General features: G+C 44.4%; 3 non-coding genes across 3 annotated transcripts; all 3 read left to right on the plus strand.

The window, feature by feature from the left end:
- Window positions 1–3,612: 3,612 nt before the first annotated feature.
- TRNAK-UUU (transfer RNA lysine (anticodon UUU)) lies at window positions 3,613–3,685 on the plus strand. The gene has a single exon. It is a non-coding gene; the product is annotated as a tRNA-Lys (tRNA).
- Window positions 3,686–8,219: 4,534 nt separating this feature from the next.
- On the plus strand, window positions 8,220–8,292 carry TRNAK-UUU (transfer RNA lysine (anticodon UUU)). The gene has a single exon. It is a non-coding gene; the product is annotated as a tRNA-Lys (tRNA).
- Window positions 8,293–19,134: 10,842 nt separating this feature from the next.
- Window positions 19,135–19,207, plus strand: TRNAK-UUU (transfer RNA lysine (anticodon UUU)). The gene has a single exon. It is a non-coding gene; the product is annotated as a tRNA-Lys (tRNA).
- The last annotated feature ends 3,214 nt before the right edge of the window (window positions 19,208–22,421 follow it).

Genomic DNA, 22,421 nt, shown 5'->3' on the forward strand with positions numbered 1-22,421 from the left:
GGCCATTTTCTCCAAATCGAGTTAAACCTGGTATAAATTAAACCCGTTTAACTTTAGTACATAGTTTAAAGTTGCGTCCATTTTCTCCACCAATTTCTGACACTCGTTTAGTTTAAACGGGCGAGCTGTCGTTGGCGCTAAGGTTGGCTGCACTGAAGGAATAGTCGAAGGCATGGTCGATTGGAATTGGCCAATGACCGACATTTTTGTAATAATATCAGCTGTTTGTGGCGAATTAATGCTATCGTGCGTAGTGAATAAAGAACAAATTCGGCGGGATATTAGCTTTACTCTTCTTCTTCTTAATCTGTTTACCCTCCAGGGTCGGCTTTTCCCTCGGACTCAGCGAGGGATCCCACCTCTACCGCCGCAAGGGCAGTGTCCTGGAGTTTCAGACTTTGGGTCGGGGGATACAACTGGGGAGTATGACCAGTACCTCGCCCAGGCGGCCTCATCTGCTATGCTAAACAGGGGCCTTGTGGAGGGATGGGGCGATTGGATGGGACAGGCAAGGAAGAGGGAAGGAAGCGGCCGTGGCCTTAAGTTAGGTACCATCCCGGCATTTGCCTGGAGGAGAAGTGGGAAACCACGGAAAACCACTTCCAGGATGGCTGAGGTGGGAATCGAACCCACCTATACTCAGTTGACCTCCCGAGGCTGAGTGGACCCCGTTCCAGCCCTCGTACCACTTTTCAAATTTCGTGGCAGAGCCGGGAATCGAACCCGGACCTCCGGGGGTGGCAGCTAATCACGCTAAACACTACACCACAGAGGCGGACTATTAGCTTTACTGATAAATAAATTGTTTACATTTGTGCGAAGTGTTGTCATATAATTCTACCTATTGCTGTCTACAATTTATTGGAACGCACTTTTATTTCTTATTTTTCTCTGTCATGCTTTACCATAAACAAGTACCGTGGGCCTAATGCGTGTCTTTTGATGTCTGTATTGTCTTACGGAACACACGGGAACGTTTAAAATTTTAAAATCCTGGTCTTTCAGGAATAGGCCTACGGTATTCCTTTCCTCAGAAAATCAACATTTATGTGAATTTCAAGTAAACAAATTCCAAGCATGCTCGGGATCTATCTTCTATCAAAATCCATCACCCTCGGCCGGGATCAATCTCTCAAACCTTGGATCCAGCAGACAGACCACTGAGGATGTGTTATTTGGAGATGTATTACTTGATTCCATATTCGTTTATAACATAACCAAGTTCGCGATATGTCGTACTGTATGCATAATACTCTTCTCCCTATAGCATTAATATTTCTATTGCTGGTATGCTGGCAATAGATAGGCTACGATGAAACATTCTTAACTATAATCTATTCTATTACAAGTTTACTAGCAAGCATGAAATACTTTATTGTTTTTTCTGATCCTATAAATATATAATCTAGCGATTAGAAATTGTATACCACCGCCTCTCCTACCGTGCCGGTCAACATTCTGATGGTAAAAATATTTTCGACAAATTAGACTCGAACCGCTTTGTCACGGATTCGGACATTGCTGACTTCACGCTTTAGCGACCACAGCCACCAGGTACCGCATGAAGAGCGGACGTATTACACGACTTATGTAGGAATATTTTTATGCTTTACATTACAGTATTCATACCACGAACAGTATTTTACAGTATATAATATTATAAGGAGACTGCAATTTAAGGTCTGTGGTCCCCGTTGTTAATGAAAAAAATGCCTGCTGCATCATATCTTAAAGCAACCAGAATCATTGCTTCTAGCGAAATAGCATTGTTTCGTGCAGTTGACGTTTTAAATGAATCCTTCTTCGATACTAGACAATCCTTGCTGTTCGCTTATGAATTATAAATCCATCAAAGAACTCCGTTACATCCGATTTTCCAAGATTGTAAACTTTTGTTGGAACGCGGCTTCTTAACCTCTCTTGCACATCAAAATTATTTCCTATTTAACCAAAGACTTCAATAAATTCTCCCATTTTTCTAATGCTAATACTAGGTTATAATTTTAGTACGTTTTTCATTAAAGTGCTGCAGTACTGGTAGTCAAAACTAACCCTTCTATTAGGAAAATCACAGATACGGTAATAAAATGTCAAGAAAGTTGAATATAAACAGCAGTTTAAACCAACAATATAGAAGGTTTAACTCTGAGCCAGGTTTAAACTTGATACAAAGTTTAAACCAATATGGGGAAAATGAATGTTAGTTTAAACTCAGACTTAAACCAGATTAAAATAAACCTAGTTTAAACTCATTTGGGGAAAACGGCCCTAAGAAGAAGAAGATGAAGAAGAAGCTTAACTACTTATGTAGTCCTTTGTTTCTTCCACAATTAACGATATAAACATACCACTCACGATAATAAGTCCAAAACTGTACTTTATTGCACCACTAATCCTCCTCTCTCAAAGTAGGGATCATCTGTTTCACTATGTCGATTTTAAGCATCATCAGGAAATCGAAAATTGCATGGAATGCTCAGGAAATTAATGTTTTAGTTTGGACCTGGAGAGTGTGGGCATGAAAAGAGCATCATTTTAAAATGGCTACTGTCAACATTCTCTAATGCAATTATGAAGAAATATTCATATACCGAGCTTGATAGCTGTAGTCGCTTAAGTTCGGCCAGTATCCAGTAATCGGAAGATAGTGGGTTCGAGCCCCATTGTCGGCAGCCCTGAATATGGTTTTCCGTGGTATCCCATTTCCACACCAGGCAAATGCCGGGGCTGTACCTCGGCCACTTCTAGCCCTTTCCTCTCTCATCGTCGCCATAAGACGTAAAGCAACTTGCAAAAAAAATTGAATACGAATGAAGAACTTGAAGTAAGAGGAATGAGGCTAAAAACCAGAATAAAAGACGCTGTCGTCTCACAAGAAATGTTTAAACCTGTGAGTACTATTATTTCGACATATTTTTTTTAAATATCAAAGCAGTTATGATTTTATCATTTATTAGAATCTTCTTGCTATATATGTTTATTGCATAATGATATTCTTGTTTTAACATTTTTATTTTATGCTAGCTGTAGTACCCGGCGTTGAACGGATAGTTTTTGAATATTTAAGATTTGTTTTACCAGTTAGTTACGAATTGAATTTTTATAGAACTTTCTTCTTTCTGAATCTGCTTTTTCCCTCGGACTCGGCGAGAGATCACACCTCTACCGCCTCAAGGGCAGTGTCCTGGAGCGTGAAACATTGGGTCGGGGGATACAACTGGGGAGAATGACCAGTACCTCGCCCAGGCGGCCTCACCTGCTAAGAGTCTTGTGGGGGATGGGAAGATCGGAAGAGGGAAATTAAGTGTCATCCCGGCATTTGCGAAACCACGGAAGATCACGTCAAGTATTAAAGAAGTGGGAATCGAACTTCCCTTTACACAGTTGACCTCCAGAGGCTGAGTAGACCCCATTCCAGCCATCGTACCACTTTTCAAATTTCCTTGAAGAGCGGGAAAACGAACCCGGGCTGCTGGGAGTGGCAGCTAATCACACTTAGCAGCACACCACACAGGCGGACGCACATAGATCTAAGGATCTGAAATGCCTCGCATACTATACATACTGTAACACGCAACTGTCAGCCAGAAGAGCCAGACTGTGAACAGCTGAGCCCGAATAGCTCAGTCGGTAGAGTATTAGGCTTTTAACCTAAGGGTCCAGGGTTCAAGTCCCTGTTCGGGCGGAAATTTTTAATCTGGCATAAGAACTTCTTCACTCAATTGAATCATGAATGTCAGACACTGAGGCGATACCCGACTTTGAAATGGAGGAAGAAAATAATGAATGAAATCCACGTAATTTTCAATTTACGTTGTAAGAAGTAGTCCTCCTCTGCGGTGTAGTGTTTAGCGTGATTAACTGCCACCCCCAGAGGCCCGGGTTCGATATCCGGGCCTGCCGCGAAAATTTGAAAAGTGATAAGATCCTCAGCCTCGGGTGGCAACTGAGTAAAGGTGGGTTCGATTCCCACCTCAGCCGTTATGTAAGTGGGTGTCCGTGGTTTCCTACTTCTCCTCCAGGCAAATGCCGCGAGGGTACCTAACTTAAGGCCACGGCCGCTTCCTTCCCTCTTCCTTGTTTATCCCTTCAAATCTTCCCATCCACCAACAAGGCCCCTGTTCAGTATATCGGGTGAGACTGCCTGGGTGAGGTATTGTTTCCCCCCAAAGCTGTATTCACCTACCCAAATTCTCACGCTCCAGGACACTGGCCTTGAGGCGGTAGATGTGGGATCCCTCGCTGAGTCCGAGGGAAAAACCGAACCTGGAGGGTAAACAGATTATTAAGAAGAAAAATAAAAATAAGTTATATACGCTGTGGATTGCGGTTACTTGAGTTTAAATTACACTGAAGGAAAAGGTGTAATTGCAACACCCAGAAGTAGTGGTGCTACATTGCTGTAATTGAACACGCAGGACGAGTGTTAGGTTAACATTCGATGATTGCACTTTCAGGTCCCTCTGACAGCAAGTTTGGAAAACAATCAATACAGGATGTGCCCTACACGAGCTGCAATACATTGATTAATTCGTCGAGGCATGGAGTCAATAAGGCCCTGGATCGCTTCCTGAGGAATTGTGACCCATGCTTGCTGCACTGCACGGGTCAGTTGTTCCAGAGTTGTGGGTGGCTGAGGACGGTTGGCCAGTTGTCGACCCATCATGTCCCACACATGCTCAATAGGACTGAGGTCCGGGGATCTGGCGGGCCATTCTAAGAATGTGATGTCGTGGATAGCTCTCTGGAGATGCGTGCAGTGTGAACCCGGGCATTGTCCTGCTGAAACATCCCATTAGCAATGTTCGCCATCATGGGGACAACCACTCGATTGAGTACCATATCAATACACTGTCGAGCAGTCATAGTGCCCTCAACAAGCACTAATTGTGATTTCACATTAAAGCCAATAGCTCCCCAGACCATAATGGTTTGTGTTGGCCCTGTGTGCCTCTCGACAAATAATATCTGGCCCTCTCTCCGGTACGTCGGCGCACACAATTCCGGCGATCACTGCGGTCAAGACAGAAGCGCGATTCATCACTAAAGACAACAAAATGCCATACGTCGACCCACGTCGATCTTTCTTGACACCAGGCCTGCCTTACACGTCGCTGTTGTGGGATCAATGGAACACCTTCTGCAGGGACACGGGATCGTAAGCCAGCTGCACGCAGGAGATTACCAACTGTTTGATGTGTAACGTGGGGTGCCACAGTTGCTCGAATTTGCTCTGCTGTTGCATGGGGTTCAATCCGGGCCATCCGAATGATGAGGTGATCCTCTTTCACAGTTGTCTGTCGCGCTGGGCATGTGCCAGGTCTACGAGTGTGGGTACCTTCATTTGGTCACTGCTGCCATACACGTTGTACCGTAGATGTCTGTCGGCCAACACGTGCAGCGACAGTCCTTAGCGATAATCCAGCCTCACATAACCGAAATATCCGAGCCCTCTCAAACGGCGACAGTTGTTGATAGCGTGCGCTTCTCTGTCGTTAGGCATGTTTGATGGGGAACACTTCACTGCACAGACTGAAAGTCAACTACGCTACAGCAGAGTCCGTATACTGGAGTTGATTCCTCCGCGACCAATCACGTGGGGAGACCTGTAGCAACAAACCAATGGGTCTGAAACTTTGATCGGTACATACCTACATGTCTGCCTCTGTGGTGTAGTGGCTAGCGTGATTAGCTGCCACCCCCGGAGGTCCGGGTTCGATTCCCGGCTCTGCCACGAAATTTGAAAAGTGGTACGAGGGCTGGAACGGGGTCCACTCAGCGTCGGGAGGTCAACTGAGTAGAGGTGGGTTCGATTCAGACCTCAGCCATCCTGGAAGTGGTTTTCCGTGGTTTCCTACTTCTCCTCCAGGCGAATGCCGGGATGGTACCTAACTTAAGGCCACGGCCGCTTCCTTCCCTCTTCCTTGCCTATCCCTTCCAATCTTCCCATCCCTCCACAAGGCCCCTGTTCAGCATAGCAGGTGAGGCCGCCTGGACGAGGTACTGGTCATTCTCCCCAGTTGTATCCCCCGACCAAGAGTCTGAAGCTCCGGGACACTGCCCTTGAGGCGGTTGAGGTGGGACCCTTCGCTGAGTGCGAGGGAAAACCGAACCTGGAGGGTAAACAGATGATGATGATGATGACATACCTACATGGCATCGTTCCATATCTTGAAAATCAACACAAACGACCAATGGCTTCATGGTGTTGCAATTTCCTTTTTCTTAAGTGTATGTGATAACCTCACCAAAAATCCAATCGTGCTTACCGGGAATCAAATCAGTTATCAGTCAGATTATTTATTTGAAGGCTACTGTACATTTATTTGGTAAATACATTTACATGGTTGTTGTAAGTTAATCTTTGGCCCAGGCAGCCCCACCTGCTATACTGAACAGGGGCGTTGTGGGGGGCAGGGAATGGGGAGATTGGAATGGATAGACAAGGAAGAGGGTAGGAAGCGGCCGTGGCTCTAAGCTAGGTACCATCTCGGCATTTGCCTGGAGGAGAAGTGAAAAACCACGGGAAACCTCTTCCAGGATGGCTGAGGTGGGAATCGAATCCACCTCAACTCAGTTGACCTCCCGAGGCTGAGTGGACCCCGTTCCAGCCTTCGTAACACTTTTCAAATTTCATGACAGAGCTGGGATTCGAGCCCGGGCCTCCGGGCTTGGCAGCTAATCACGCTAAAAAATACACCACAGAGGCGGACAGACTTTGATTGTGGATAGTAAATATCTATATCCCCACTACTTCCTCACTAGTAACGAAACTCCGTCACCATTTAGAGGCTAGATATTACTATCGGATGTCTGATAAGATTTTGATGCTTTTTTCAGAAATTCAGTGAATAGGGAAAATCGCACAACACTGTACAAAATCAAACAAGAACTTGTTGAATTATATAAAGTCCGCCCCTGTGGTGTAGTAGTTAGCGTGATTTGCTGCCACCCCCGGAGGCCCGGGTTCGATTCCCGGCTCTGCCACGAAATTTGAAAAGTGGTACGAGGGTTGGAACGGGGTCCACTCAGCGTCGGGAGGTCAAATGAGTAGAGGTGAGTTCGATTCCCACCTCAGCCATCCTGGAAGTGGTTTTCCGTGGTTTCCCCACTTCTCCTCCAGGCGAATGCCGGGATGGTACCTAACTTAAGGCCACGGCCGCTTCCTTCCCTCTTCCTTGCCTATCCCTCCCAATCTTCCCATCCCTCCACAAGGCCCCTGTTCAACATAGCAGGTGAGGCCGCCTGGGCGAGGTACTGGTCATACTCCAAAGTTGTATCCCCCGACCAAGAGTCTGAAGCTCCAGGACACTGCCCTTGAGGTGATAGAGGTGAGATCCCTCGCTAAGTCCGAGGGAAAAACCGAACCTGGAGGGTAAACAGAAGATGATGATCATGATTCTGAATTATATAAATATTGTGCATTACGTTTTGCTCAATGAATAACAGGAAATTTACTTTTTCCTTTCTTTCTTAATCTCTTTAACCTCCAGGGTTGGCTTTTCCCTCGGACTCAGCGAGGGATCCCACCTTTACCGCCACAAGTGCAGTGTCCTGGAGCGTAAGACATTGGGTCGGGGGTTACAACTGGGGAGAATGACCAGTACCTCTCGCAGGCGGCCTCACCTGCTCTGCTGAACAGGAGCCTTGGTGGGTGATGGGAAGACTGGAAGGGATAGACAAGGAAGAGGGAGGGAAGCGACCGTGGCCTTAAGTTAGGTACCATCCCAGCATTTGCCTGGAGGAGAAGTGGGAAACTACGAAAAAAACACTTCGAGGATAGCTGAGGTGGGAATCGAACCCACCTCTACTCAGTTGACACCCCGAGCCTGAGTGGACTCCGTTCCAGCGCTCGTACAACTTTTCTAATTTCGCGGCTGAGCCGGGAATCATATTCGGGCCTCCGGGAGTGGCAGCTAAACACACTAACCACTACACCACAGAGGCGAACGACATAGCACGTAAGACAGCATTTAAGAAGCAGCCAAGTTCAATCGTTATCATCGTGCTACATCTTGGAGGGAAATTTTCAGATGTCTACTTTAATGTACATCTCCGGCTATGCAGTTCGAAATAAAAATAAGAAGAAGGAAAGTAATAATAAGGTGCAGTGTAAGCTTAGGCTTTGCACATAAATTTAAAGATCTGAAATGCCTCAGATACTGCACATACTGTAACTAGCAACTGTCAGCCGGAACAACTACGCATCGCACAACAGAGCCCGAATAGCTCAGTTGGTAGAGCATTAGGCTTTTAACCTAAGGGTCCAGGGTTCAAGTCCCTGTTCGGGCGACTAACTTTTAACTGACATAAAAGTAATGTTAGCCCTCTTAGTTGAATCATGTGGTATTACGTGATTATCAGTTACGTCAAACAAAATATAACGCACAATGAAGCTTAACGTCCGCCTCTGTGGTGTAATGGTTAGCGTGATTAGCTGCCACCCCCGGGGTGCGGGTTCGATTCCCGAATCTGCCACGAAATTTGGAAAGTGGTACGAGGGCGGGAAGTCAACTGAGTAGAGGTGGGTTCGACTCCTACCTCAGCCACCCTGGAAGTGGTTTTGCATGGTGTCCTACTTCTCCTCCAGGCAAATGCCGGGATGGTACCTAACTTAAGGCCACGGCCGCTTCCTTCCCACTTCCTTGCCTTTCCCACCCAATCTTCCCATCCCTCCACAAGGCCCCTGTTCAGCATAGCAGGTGAGGCCACCTGGGCAAGGTACTGGTCATTCTCCCCAGTTGTATCCCCGACCCAGAGTCTGAAGCTCCAGGACACTGCCCATGAGGCGATAGATGTGGGATCCCTGGCTGAGTCCGAGGGAAAAACCGACCCTGACAGGACACCAGATTACGAAGCAGAAGATGAAGCTTTGTTTTTTTGTTTTTTTTTTTTTTTTTTTTTTTTGCTAGGGGCTTTACGTCGCACCGACAGCACCGACTTACGGCGACGATGGGATAGGAACGGCCTAGGAGTTGGAAGGAAGCGGCCGTGGCCTTAATTAAGGAACAGCCCCAGCATTTGCCCGGTGTGAAAATGGGAAACCACGGAAAACCATTCTCAGGGCTGCAGATAGTGGGATTCGAACCTACTATCTCCCGGATGCAAGCTCACAACCGCACGCCTCTACGCGCACGGCCAACTCGCCCGGTAAGAAGAAGCTTGAATACTTATGTAGTCCTTTGTTTCTTCCACATTTAGCGAAATAAACATACCACTCACGATAATAAGTCCAAAACTCTACTTTAATGCACCACTAATCCTCCTCTCTCAAAGTAGGGATCACCTGTTTCACTATGTGGATTTTATCAATCAATCAATCAATCAATCAATCAATCAATCAATCAATACTGATCTGCATTTAGGGCAGTCGCCCAGGTGGCAGATTCCCTATCTGTTGCTTTCCTAGCCTTTTTCCGAAATGATTTCAAAGAAATTGGAAATTTATTGAACATCTCCCTTGGTAAGTTATTCCAATCCCTAACTCCCCTTCCTATAAATGAATATTTGCCCCAGTTTGTCCTCTTGAATTCCAACTTTATCTTCATATCGTGATCTTTCCTACTTTTAAAAACGCCATTCAAACCTATTCGTCTACTAATGTCATTCCACGCCATCTCTCCGCTGACAGCTCGGAACATACCACTTAGTCGAGCAGCTCTTCTTCTTTCTCTCAATTCTTCCCAACCCAAACATTGAAACATTTTTGTAACGCTACTTTTTTGTCGGAAATCACCCAGAACAAATCGAGCTGCTTTTCTTTGGATTTTTTCCAGTTCTTGAATCAGGTAATCCTGGTGAGGGTCCCATACACTGGAACCATACTCTAGTTGGGGTCTTACCAGAGACTTATATGCACTCTCCTTTACATCCTTACTACAACCCCTAAACACCCTCATAACCATGTGTAGAGATCGGTACCCTTTATTTACAATCCTATTTATGTGATTACCCCAGTGAAGATCTTTCCTTATATTAACACCTAGATACTTACAATGATCCCCAAAAGGAACTTTCACCCCATCAACACAGTAATTAAAACTGAGAGGACTTTTCCTATTTGTGAAACTCACAACCTGACTTTTAGCCCCGTTTATCAACATACCATTGCCTGCTGTCCATCTCACAACATTTTCGAGGTCACGTTGCAGTTGCTCACAATCTTGTAACTTATTTATCACTCTATAGAGAATAACATCATCCGCAAAAAGCCTTACCTCCGATTCCACTCCTTTACTCATATCATTTATATATATAAGAAAACATAAAGGTCCGATAACACTGCCCTGAGGAACTCCCCTCTCAACTATTACAGGGTCAGACAAAGCTTCACCTACTCTAACTCTCTGAGATCTATTTTCTAGAAATATAGCAACCCATTCAGTCACTCTTTTGTCTAGTCCAATTGCACTCATTTTTGCCAGTAGTCTCCCATGATCCACCCTATCAAATGCTTTAGACATGTCAATCGCGATACAGTCCATTTGACCTCCAGAATCCAAGATATCTGCTATATCTTGCTGGAATCCTACAAGTTGAGCTTCAGTGGAATAACCTTTCCTAAAACCGAATTGCCTTCTATCGAACCAGTTATTAATTGCACAAACATGTCTAATATAATCAGAAAGAATGCCTTCCCAAAACTTACATACAATGCATGTCAAACTTACTGGCCTGTAATTTTCAGCTTTATGTCTATCACCCTTTCCTTTATACACAGGGGCTACTATAGCAACTCTCCATTCATCAGGTATAGCTCCTTCGACCAAACAATAATCAAATAAGTACTTCAGATATGGTACTACATTCCATCCCATTGTCTTTAGTATATCCGCAGAAATCTGATCAATTCCAGCCGCTTTTCTAGTTTTCAACTTTTGTATCTTATTGTAAATGTCATTGTTATCATATGTAAATTTTATTACTTCTTTGGCCTTAGTCTCTTCCTCTATCTCGACATTATCCTTGTAACCAACAATCTTTACATACTGCTGACTGAATACTTCTGCCTTTTGAAGATCCTCACATACACACTCCCCTTGTTCATTAATTATTCCTGGAATGTCCTTCTTGGAACCTGTTTCTGCCTTAAAATATCTATACATACCCTTCCATTTTTCACTACAATTTGTATGACTGCCAATTATGCTTGCCATCATGTTATCCTTAGCTGCCTTCTTTGCTAGATTCAATTTTCTAATAAGTTCCGTCAATTTCTCCTTACTTCCACAGCCATTTCTAACTCTATTTCTTTCCAGTCTGCACCTCCTTCTTAGTCTCTTTATTTCTCTATTATAATAAGGTGGGTCTTTATCATTCCTTACCACCCTTAAAGGTACAAACCTGTTTTCGCATTCCTCAACAATTTCTTTAAACCCATCCCAGAGTCTGTTTACATTTTTATTTACCGTTTTCCACCGATCATAGTTACTTTTTAGAAACTGCCTCATACCTGCTTTATCAGCCATATGGTACTGCCTAACAGTCCTACTTTTAAGACCTTCCTTTCTATCGCATTTATTTTTAACTACCACAAAAACAGCTTCATGATCACTAATACCATCTATTACTTCAGTTTCCTTATAGAGCTCATCTGGTTTTATCAGCACCACATCCAGGATATTTTTCCCTCTGGTCGGTTCCATCACTTTCTGAATCAGCTGTCCTTCCCATATTAACTTATTTGCCATTTGTTGGTCATGCTTCCTGTCGTTCGCATTTCCTTCCCAATTTACATCTGGCAAATTCAGATCTCCCGCTACAATCACATTTCTTTCCATGTCGTTTCCCACATAGCTGACTATCCTATCAAATAATTCCGAATCCGCATCAGTGCTACCCTTTCCCGATCTGTACACTCCAAATATATCAAGTTGCCTATTATCTTTAGAAATGAGCCTTACACCTAGAATTTCATGTGTCTCATCTTTAACTTTTTCGTAGCTTACAATTTCTTCTTTCACCAGAATGAAAACTCCCCCTCCCACCTTTCCTATCCTATCTCTACGATACACACTCCAGTGCCGTGAGAAAATTTCTGCATCCATTATATCATTTCTCAGCCATGATTCAACTCCTATTACAATATCTGGTAAATATATATCTATTAAATTACTTAATTCTATTCCTTTCTTTACAATACTTCTACAGTTTAGCACTAACAATTTTATGTCATCCCTACTTGATTTCCAGTTCCCTGTTCCCTTATCACCGCTCCCTAGGCCATCCCGTTTTCCTGAATGTACCTCCCTATTACCCTTCCAAACAAATTTCCTAACTTATACGTACCACTGCGGTTTAAATGAAGGCCATCCGAGCGCAGATCCCTATCTCCTACCCACCCATTAGGATCTAGAAATTTCACTCCCAGTTTCCCACATACCCACTCCATAGTCTCATTTAAATCCCCAATCACCCTCCAGTCAGTATGCCTCCTACACAGTATTCCACTAATAACAATCTCCGCTTTCTTAAACTTCACCCGTGCTGCATTTATCAGATCCCACACATCTCCAACTATGTTGGTACTTATATCAGCTTGTCTTACGTTGTTGGTACCAACGTGAAACACTACCACCTTCTCCTTCCCCTCCTCCCTCTCTTCTACTTTCCTCAACATCTGCCTCAACCTAATTCCTGGATAACATTCTACCCTGGTTCCCTTTCCTCCACACACTTTCCCCACGTGTCTAACGATGGAATCCCCCATGACCAGAGCCTCAACCCTACCCACCTCATTTGATCCCCTCCCCTCCTGGTCAGCCGTATCTTTCCTGATAGCTGCAGAAGCTACTTCCTCCTCCATTTTCTCCTTCCCATGACCCTGTTCCACCTGTATTTTCCTATTCTCTACTCTACATTTCCCTTTCCTACCTTTTCCCTTCCTCCTACTTCCATGCATCTCAGCAATAGTTCCCTGTCCCTCATCTTCCCTCTCTTGTTCTACCTGGAGTGACTCGTACCGATTTCGCACAGACACCTGGTCTGAATTCTGATCCTGAATAGAGCCCTTGGCCTGCAATCTCCTTCCCCTTAGAACATTAGACCACCTGTCTTCTACAACTCCTCCCTTTCCTTCCCCTCCCTCTTTTACACCTACTGTAACCTGTACATTGTTTGAGGGAGTCCTATCTTCCTTCCTGTCTTCTGTGAGAATCCTAATTATCTCCCTCAAACTTTCCAACTCATCCCTCATACCCCTCAATGCCTCACCACACCCACAATAAGTACACTCGCGCTCCTTAGCCATTCTTTACGGGGGAAAAATTATAAATTAAAAAAATAAAGTACCTTATTTGCAAAAAAAAAAAAAATGAACGGAGGGATATATTGTCTGGGATAGTACACAACAATAAGGTAATTAATATACGACTACACTACAATACTACTTAGTTGTGCTCTATTTTTTTTATCCTACAACCCCTAACAGTATAAAAACTGCTGTTAATTACTGAATATCGAAAGTAATACACAAGAACTACACAATTCCAAACTGCAATCAAGCCTATCCTAATTTCAACAATATTTTAGTAAGAGTTTCTACGGATACCTCTACTACACCAGTACTACACAAATATTTTACAATAATAAAATAAGCACACTAAATTCTAATAGGATATTACTCGTATACTACTGTACAGTACACTACAGTAATTTTTAAACTACCTTCAGACGTATCCTAATTACGATACCGGTACCGTACCGTATGTCACTACTAAGCACAACAGAAATGAAATTTGCAAGAACTACTGTACTCAAAGATTACCAACAAAGCTAAATGCTTAGACAAATTATTATTAGTATTAGGGTCTAATAGATACACACGAAAGATAACACACGAATAAAGCAGGCAAGATACGGCACTATCTAAATGTACCGTACTGTATCTATGCTACAATGTATCTACACTACACTATACTGCGTTTGGTTAAATGCTTAAGTATCAAAAGGATTGCCGTACACGAAGAAAAACACGAATATAACTGGCAAGCATCATAAGGAATCGAAAATTGCATGGAATGCTCAGGAAATTAATGTTTTAGTTTGGACCTGGAGAGTGTGGGCATGAAAACAGTATCAGGTATCAGAATCAGTGACAGGTTACTGTCAACATTCTCTAATGCAATTATGAAGAAATATTCATATACCGAGCTTGCTAGGTGTAGTCGCTTAAGTGCGGCCAGTATCCAGTAATCGGAAGATAGTGGGTTCGAGCCCCATTGTCGGCAGCCCTGAAGATGGTCTTCCGTTGTATCCTATTTCCACAACAGGCAAATGCCGGGGCTGTACCTCAAATAAGGCCACGACCACTTCTAGACCTTTCCTCTCTCATCGTCGCCATAAGACGTAAAGCAACTTGCAAAAACATTTGATAACGAATGAAGAACTTGAAGGAAGAAAGGAATGAGGCTAAAAACCAGAATAAAAGACGCTGTCGGCTCACAAGAAATGGTTAAACCTGTGAGTACTATTCGGTCTACATTTTTTAAAATATCAAAGCAGTTATGATTTTATCATTTATTAGAATCTTCTTGCTATATATGTTTGTTTCATAATGGCATTCTTGTTTTAACATTTTTATTTTATACTAGCTGTAGTATCCGGCGTTGCCCGGATAGTTTTTGGATATTTAAGATTTGTTTTACCAGTTAGTTCATCATCATCATCATCATCATCTGTTTACCCTCCAGGTTCGGCTTTTCCCTCGGACTCAGCGAGGGATCCCACCTCTACCGCCTCAAGGGCAGTGTCCTGGAGCTTCAGACTCTTGGTCGGGGGATACAACTGGGGAGTATGACCAGTACTTCGCCCAGGCGGCCTCACCTGCTATGGGGATGGGAAGATTGGAAGGGATAGGCAAGGATGAGGGAAGGAAGCGGCCGTGGCCTTAAGTTAGGTACCATCCCGGCAATCGCCTGGAGGTGAAGTGGGAAACCACGGAAAACCACTTCGAGGATGGCTGAGGTGGGAATCGAACACACCTCTACTCAGTTGACCTCCCGAGGCTGAGTGGACCCCGTTCCAGCCCTCGTACCACTTTTCAAATTTCGTGGCAGAGCCGGGAATCGAACCCGGACCTCCGGGGGTGGCAGCTAATCACGCTAACCACTACACCACAGAGGCGGCGACTACCAGTTAGTTACGAAGTGAATTTTTATAGAACTTTCTTCTTTCTTAACCTGCTTTTTCCCTCGGACTCGGCGAGAGATCACACCTCTACCGCCTCAAGGGCAGTGTCCTGGAGCGTGAAACATTGGGTCGGGGGATACAACTGGGGAGAATGACCAGTACCTCGCCCAGGCGACCTCACCTTCTAGGAGCCTTGTGGGGGATGGGAAGATCGAAAGAGGGAAATTACGTGTCATCCCGGCATTTGCGAAACCACGGAAGATCACGTCAAGGATGAATGAAGTGGGAATCGAACTCCCCTTTACACAGTTGACCTCCAGAGGCCGAGTAGACCCCATTCCAGCCCTCGTACCATTTTTCAAATTTCCTTGCAGAGCGGGAAAACGAACCCGGGCTTCTGCGAGGGGCAGCTAATCACACTTAGCAGCACACCACACAGGCGGACGCACATACAGTAGATCTAAGGATGCGAAATGCCTCGCATACTGTACATACTGTAACACGCAACTGTCAGCCAGAAGAGCCAGACTGTGAACAGCTGAGCCCGAACAGCTCAGTCGGTAGAGCATTAAGCTTTTAACCTAAGGGTCCAGGGTTCAAGTCCCTGTCCGGGCGGCTATTTTTAATCTGGCATAAGAACTTCTTCACTCAATTGAATCATGAATGTCAGACACTGAGGCGATACCCGACTTTGAAATGGAGGAAGAAAATAATGAATGAAATCTACGTAATTTTCAATTTACGTTGTGAGAAATAGTCCTCCTCTGCGGTGTAGTGGTTAGCGTGATTACCTGCCACCCCCAGAGGCGCGGGTTCGATATCCGGGTCTGCCACGAAAATTTGAAAAGTGATAAGATCCTCAGCCTCGGGTGGTCAACTGAGTAAAGGTGGGTTCGATTCCCACCTCAGCCGTTCTGGAAGTGGGTTTCCGTGGTTTCCTACTTCTCCTCCAGGCAAATGCCGCGAGGGTACCTAACTTAAGACCACGGCCGCTTCCTTCCCTCTTCCTTGTTTATCCCTTCAAATCTTCCCATCCATCAACAAGGCCCCTGTTCAGTATATCGGGTGAGACTGCCTGGGTGAGGTATTGTTTCCCCCCAAAGCTGTATTCACCTACCCAAATTCTCACGCTCCAGGACACTGGCCTTGAGGCGGTAGATGTGGGATCCCTCGCTGAGACCGAGGGAAAAACCGAACCTGAAGGGTAAACAGATTATTAAGAAGAAGAAAAAGAAGAAGGAAAAGATTAGATACGCTGTGGCTTGCGGTTACCCAGAAGGAGTGGTGCTACATTGCTGTAATTGAACATGCAGGACGAGTGTTAGGTTGACATTCGATGATTGCACTTTCAGGTCCCTCTGACCGCAAGTTTGGACAACAATCAATACAGGATGTGTCCACCACGTGCTGCAATACATTGATTAATACGTCGAGGCATGGAGTCAATAAGGCCCTGGATCGCTTCCTGAGGAATTGTGACCCATGCTTGCTGCACTGCACGGGTCAGTTGTTCCAGAGTTGTGGGTGGCTGAGGACGGTTGGCCAGTTGTCGACCCATCATGTCCCACACATGCTCAATAGGACTGAGGTCTGGGGATGTGGCGGGCCATTCTAAGGTTGTGATGTCGTGGACAGCTCTCTGGAGATGCGTGCAGTGTGAACCCGGGCATTGTCCTGCTGAAACATTCCATTAGCAATGTTCGTAATCATAGGGACAACCACTGGATTGAGTACCATATCAATACACTGTCGAGCAGTCATAGTGCCCTCAACAAGCACTAATTGCGATTTCAGATTAAAGCCAATAGCTCCCCAGACCATAATGCTTTGTGTTGGCCCTGTGTGCCTCTCGACAAATAAGACCTGGCCCTCTCCCCGTTACGTCGGCGCACACGATTCTGGCGATCACTGCGGGCAAAACAGAAGCGCGATTCATCACTAAAGACGACAAAATGCCATTCGTCGACCCACGTCGATCTTTCTTGACACCAGGCCTGCCTTACACGTCGCTGTTGTGGGGTCAATGGAACACTTTCTGCAGGGACACGGGATCGTAAGCCAGCTGCACGCAGGTGATTACCAGCTGTTTGTTGTGTAACGTGGGGTGCCACAGTTGCTCGAATTTGCTCTGCTGTTGCATGGGGTTCCATCCGGGCCATCCGAATGATGCGGCGATCCTCTCTCACAGTTGTCTGTCGCGCTGGGCATGTGCCAGGTCTACGAGTGTGGGTACCTTCATTTGGTCACTGCTGCCATACACGTTGTACCGTAGATGTCTGTCGGCCAACACGTGCAGCGACAGTCCTTAGCGATAATCCAGCCTCACATAGCCCAATTATCCGAGCCCTCTCAAACGGCGACAGTTGTTGATAGCGTGCTCTTCTCTGTCGTCGAGGCATGTTTGATGGGGAACACTTCACTGCACAGACTGAAAGTCAACTACGCTACAGCAGAGTCCGTATACTGGAGTTGATTCCTCCGCGACCAATCACGTGGGGAGACCTGTAGCAACAAACCAATGGGTGTGAAACTTTGATCGTTACATACCTACATGGCATCGTTCCATATCTTGAAAATCAACACAAACGACCAATGGCTTCATGGTGTTGCAACTTCCATTTTCTTAAGTGTATCTGATAAACTCACCAAAAATCCAATCGTGCTTACCGGGAATCAAATCAGTTATCAGTCAGATTATTTATTTGAAGGCTATTGTACATTTATTTGGTAAATACATTTACATGGTTGTTGTAAGTTAATCTTTGGCCCAGGCAGCCTCACCTGCTATACTGAACAGGGGCGTTGTGGGGGGCAGGGAATAGAGAGATTGGAATGGATAGACAAGGAAGAAGGAAGGAAGGAAGGAAGGAAGGAAGGAAGGAAGGAAGGAAGGAAGCGGCCGTTGCTCTAAGTTAGGTACCATCCCGGCATTTGTCTGGGGGAGAAGTGAAAAACCACTGGAAACCTCTTCCAGGATGGATGAGGTGGGAATCGAATCCACCTCAACTCAGTTGACCTCCCGAGGCTGAGCGGACCCCGTTCCAGCCTTCGTAACACTTTTCAAATTTCATGACAGAGCCGGGATTCGAGCCAAGGCCTCGATTCGGTTGCCGGCTCTGCCACGAAATTTAAAAAGTGGTACGAGGGCTAGAACGGGGTACACTGGTTCGATTCCCACCTCAGCCATCCTCAAAGTGGTTTTCCGTGGTTTCCCACTTCTCCTCCAGGCGAATGCCGGAATGGTACCTAACTTAAGGCCACGGCCGCTTCCTTCCCTCTTCCTTGCCTATCCCATCCGATTTTCCCATCCCTCCACAAGGCCCCTGTTCAGTATAGCAGGTGAGGCCACCTGGGCGAGGTACTGGTCATTCTCCCCAGTTGTATCCCCCGACCGAGTGTCTGAAGCTCCAGGACACTGCCCTTGAGGCGGTAGAGGTGGGATCCCTCGCTGAGTCCGAGGGAAAACCGAACCTGGAGGCTAAACAGATGATGATGATGATGGTGATGATTATCCAGTGACTTTTGGAGGGGTCTGCCTCCGGGGTTTAGTGCTTAGTGTGATTAGCTGCCACCCCCGGAGGTCCGAGCTCGATTCCCGGCTCTGCCACGAAATTTGAAAAGCGGTACGAAGGCTGGAACGGGGTCCACTCAGCCTCGGGAAGTCAGCTGAATAGAGAGTTCAACTGAGTAGTGTTTTTCCGTTGATTCCCACTTCTCCTCCAGGCAACTAACTTAAAACAACGACCGCTTCCTTCCCTCTTCCTTGATTATTCATTCCGGTCTTCCCATCCCCCCCCCCCCGCAAGGCTCCTGTTCAGGATAGCATGTGCGGCCGCCTGGGAAGAACTAACCCTGGAGGGGAAACGGATTAAGAAGGAAAGAAGAAAGAAAGAAATAAGGAAAGAATTAGCCGTAGCGTGTGTTTGGGCCTCGCACACAGATTTAAGGATCTGAAAAGCTTCGGATACTGCAGATAGTGTAACTCGCAGCTGTCAGCACCGCAGAGCCCGAATAGCTCAGCCGGTAGAGCATTAGGATTTTAACCTAAGGGTCCAGGGTTCAAGTCCCTGTTCGGGCGATTACTTTTTTCTGATATGAAGAAACTACTTGCTCTCAATTGAATCACGTGGTATTATGTGATTATCAGTTTCGTTAAACAAAATCTAACCCTGAACCCTTGAACTTACCATTCCATCGTTGGTCGGCCACGGCTGCTATAGTAGAACAATTTAGAACTCTTAAATCTTGGGTCGTTGCGGGGATAAATTCGGTCACGATCTTAACCAAACGATGGGGTTCAGAAGAGAGCCTAACTACTTGAAATGAGGAGCAAAAATGTGCTTACTAACTTTTATTAAACTGAAAGAGCACGATAACATCGTTAATTTAATATGCATTCTTGCCACAAAAATATATAAAAAATTGAATTATTAATTTTTGGAAAGTTCCAAACACAGTCACATTACATCACGTCACTTCGTTTCTTCCAATGTCGAAGAGTTGCTTCGGAGAAGCTAATATGTTAGTGGACAGCGAAACTGAAAAACTGAAAAAGGGAAGACCTGAAAACCGGGCGCCTATTTTCCAAACAAGAACTGAGAGTTAATCCACACGATCCGTGGAAAATCTGACTTTCAACCATTAGAACGCCTGATTTTCTCTTAATTAAGGTTATCCACCAGTCAAATACCCTTCACGGATACGGAACATCCGCCGAATGGACCCTTAATCGAACCAAACTGACTATCAGTTGCTTTGGATAGGTTGCGAAATATTATGGGAAAGCATGGTGTTCACTACAAGTTAATGGCATCATTCACAATTGAAATAAAATTCCACCATGTATTTGTCATTCATGACACCCTTAAGTGATACGTTAATCCCGATGCTAACTGTGCATCACCCAAACAACTGTTCGGAAGGAACCAACAACAACATGATCCGAGAGGATCTTACGTTAAGTCGTTCTAAAGGAACAAAAACTGCGAAATGCAGGAAACACTTACTAATCATGCATTTATAAGAAATGCCAAACACTGAAGTTAACCAAAAAGTGAAAAGTCACTTGAAAATATTATTATTAAACCGATTTTCAGGTTAGAAATGGAATTATTATGCTTAATAAAATTACCAGTCCACGCTAAAATTTACTATAATTTTAAGGAATTCTTTCCCTTGACAACAATGCTACCAGTACAGATCTCTCTATTTACTGTCTGTCCCAACACACTACCGGTAAAGTGATTACTTACTTACCTACTATGAATAAGAATGAAAATACGACAAGGTGAAAATAAAATAAAATACTGGCTGACGAATCGAAACCACATTCGCAACTCAAGTCTCATTCTAAAACACTGAGTGTCAATATGCACACTATCAAACGAAAAACAGACGTCAAACGAGAAACAATGAAGTTCGTAAAAATAAATTAACATCTCAAAGTCATACAGCTTAACACGCACGAAGAAACACAGTAAAAATATTTAATCTAGATCGGGTCGATGTCCCATACTTGGACAGCCCTCATTTATCAACAACAGTCCCGTTATCTCAATGAGAGCTTCGCATAGACCCTCTACAATAAATCATATCGTACTGTAACTGCTACCTTCCCCCAGGCCACTTCACAAAAGAAATAAAAGACAGGAACATCTAAACCGAGACTTGAGTGTGTACAGCTACCATCCCAGACCTATCGTCGGGCTCACTTGAAATCTGTACACCCTAAACCTAATCAGTATATACATGATGCCTTCCAAATCCTATCGTCGGGCGTGACCTAGGACGTCTCATCACCAATGACTCCAAGAATAAACACGTGACGTCCTAAATCTATCGTCGGGCGTCAAAGTGGGTCGCACCACGTCTCCCTTAACATATCAGGCGAACCGCAATTTCCAACAAACCTCCAACAGTAACACTGAATCTGGTCAGACAAAAAAATACGCACGACGGAACCACGTCTCTATTATCAAAAGAATGCAAGTCGAAACACTGTAAGTACCTACCTCTCGAAAAATACAACAAGTGTCTACCTCATCATAATATGTGAACTCAAAAATAAATAGACGTGACGAACGATTCTCCACCTCGAACACAATCTCAGCCTGTGCACTGAAGTGTCAGGGCTGCCAATGAAAATTCCCAACACACGTTTCCCTTTTAGTGGATGCCTTCAAAATAATAATCATCACCATCACATTCGAAATTCGCAGATCGCCTATCATCAATTCCAACCATCTTATCCATGACCTCTCCAATGAACAAATTAAATATAACCCAACCGTGTGTCCAAAGTGCTCTTTAATCCTGGAGGCCGTACCTTATCTTAACAAAAATCACTGGATGTTTACTACCCAGACCTTTACATTTTACTAGAGTCGTTTTCACTTGGAATCATTCTATAAATTTACAATGCTTCACATCATAGTCGTCTCAAGTTCGGATTGATTGCGGAAAACAATACAGCCTGTTTCACACAGCCTGTTCCTAAATACTTCCTCTACAAAAATGTCTCAACACTCTTTCTCATCGCTTTATTTCAGCGGTAACACTTCTCTCTCATCTTCACGTACATATAAATTCATCGCTTTCAATCCCTTTTCCTTCAAGACCCCTTTTCATACTTCGATCCCCTGGTGAAAACGACAACCATTTTTAAGCACATCTCTGACTTTACTATAATTACGACTTTCGAACCTCAAAAATCCAAGAGCACACATCGACCTTTCGCAACATTGGTATACACGATGTCTCAAAATTTTCTTCCCATTAATGACTGTGACTCTAACAAATTTTATTGACATTATCTAAATATGCCTACGATCCTTGTAAAAATAACTGGTTAAATGAAATTTGACATAGAAGAATTTCCTTATCCCGCGGTAGACATTATTATTATTATTATTATTATTATTATTATTATTATTATTATTATTATTATTATTATTATTATTATTATTATCGACCAGCATTTCTGAATGCAACTGACACCTGAAATTACAATATTCGCCACGACAAATTTACACTTATAACGTTCACAAATCCGCACTTTGAATGATATCTCATCTCAACACAAAATTTTAAGCGTCGCATTTTACCGTTCTTGACATGAAATTTACACACTGAAAATTTTCACACGCTGACCAAAATTTACAACGCCTTTCGCCTGATAATTACGCATATCACCCGACAATCATCTGGAAATTTGGTTAGGACAGACAGTAACTAACTAAACTAACTACAACATAATATAAAATAGACAGACCTGCACAATGGTGACATTCTCA

The sequence above is a fragment of the Anabrus simplex genome, chromosome 4, assembly GCF_040414725.1.
Source record: "Anabrus simplex isolate iqAnaSimp1 chromosome 4, ASM4041472v1, whole genome shotgun sequence".
NCBI lineage: Eukaryota > Metazoa > Arthropoda > Insecta > Orthoptera > Tettigoniidae > Anabrus > Anabrus simplex.